Source organism: Malurus melanocephalus, unplaced genomic scaffold (genome assembly GCF_030028575.1).
Source record: "Malurus melanocephalus ecotype Western Australia unplaced genomic scaffold, MMel_1.1 scaffold_1499, whole genome shotgun sequence".
In the NCBI taxonomy this organism is placed as follows: domain Eukaryota; kingdom Metazoa; phylum Chordata; class Aves; order Passeriformes; family Maluridae; genus Malurus; species Malurus melanocephalus.
The window spans coordinates 14,744-16,362 of record NW_026624731.1 but is presented as its reverse complement, the minus strand read 5'-3'; positions in this window follow the sequence as shown (position 1 = coordinate 16,362).

The following is a 1,619-nucleotide window of genomic DNA, read 5'->3' as shown; positions in this document are numbered from 1 at the left end:
GATTGGGGGTTACTGGTTTATACTGGGAGGGGGTTAAAGGCGAAAAAAATGGGGGAAAAATGGGGAAAAATTGGGGAAAAAATGGGATTTAAAGGGTTAAAAACCGGGGGGAAAATGGGGAAAAATGGGTTAAAATGGGTTAAAAATGGGATTTGGGCTTACTGGTTTATACTGGTTTATACTGGGAGGGGACTGGGTTATACTGGGAGGGGGTTAAAGGGGAAAAAATGGGGGAAAATGGGGTTGGGGTTATTGGTTTATACTGGTTTGGACTGGTTTGGACTGGGAAAAAAATTCGAGGGAACTTTGGGCTGAGTTTGAGATGTCCCTGAGGTGTCCCCAGAGTGTCCCCAAGGTGTCCCCAAGGTGTCCTTGATATCCTCAAGGTGTCCCCAGGGTGTCCCCAGGGTGTCCCCAAAATGTCCTGGGGGTGTCCCCAGAGTGTCCCCAGGGTGTCCCCGATGTCCCCAAAATGTCCTGGGGGTGTCCTGGGGGTGTTCCCAGGGTGTCCTCGATGTCCCCAAAATGTCCCCAGGGTGTCCCCACAGTGTCCCTGATGTCCCCAAAGTGTCCTCAATGTCCCCAAAATGTTCTGGGGGTGTCCCCAAGGTGTTCCCAGAGTGTCCCTACAGTGTCCCTGGGGTGTCCTTGATGTCCCCAAGGTGTCCCCGATGTCCCCAAAGTGTCCCCAGGGTATCCCCAATGTCCCCAAGGTGTCCTCGATGTCCCCAAGCTGTCCCCAGGGTGTCCTCGATGTCCCCAAGGTGCCCTTGATGTCCCCAAAGTGTCCAGGGGGTGTCCCCAGGGTGTCCTCGATGTCCCCAGAGTGCCCTCGATGTCCCCACGGTGTCCTCAATGTCCTCAAGGTGTCCTCAGGGTGTCCCTGATGTCCCCAGGCTGTCCCCAGTGTGTCCCCAAGGTGTCCCATCACTGTCACCCATGGGTGTCCCTTTCCCAGAGGACACGGTGACAATGACGGTGACATACGCCGAGTACCAGCCGCACGTGGGTGACCAGGGTGTCACCAAGCTGTCCCAGGACTGTCCCCAGGGTGTCCCCAAGGTGTCCCCAGGGGTGTCACCATTGTCACCAATGGCTGTGTCACCCTTTCCCAGAGGACACAATGACAATGACGGTGACATACGCCGAGTACCAGCCGCACGTGGGTGACCAGGACTGTCCCCAGGGGTGTCCCCAAGGTGTCCCCAAGGTGTCCCCAAGGTGTCACCATTGTCACCCATGGCTGTGTCACCAATGGCTGTGTCACCAATGGCTGTGTCACCCATGGCTGTGTCACCCTTTCCCAGAGGACACGGTGACAATGACGGTGACATACGCCGAGTACAGCCGCACGTGGGTGACCAGGACTGTCCCAGGGGTGTCCCCAGGGTGTCCCCATTGTCACCAATGGCTGTGTCACCCTTTCCCAGAGGACACGGTGACAATGACGGTGACATACGCCGAGTACCAGCCGCACGTGGGTGACCAGGACGCGCTGAAGTTGACGGCGGCCGGGACGGTGCAGGAGACCGGGCAGGTTTTGGCCAAGGAGCTGCGGGTGCGGCTGCACACCCCGGAGCTCACCCTGACGGTACGAGAGACGGGGGGTTTGGGGTGAT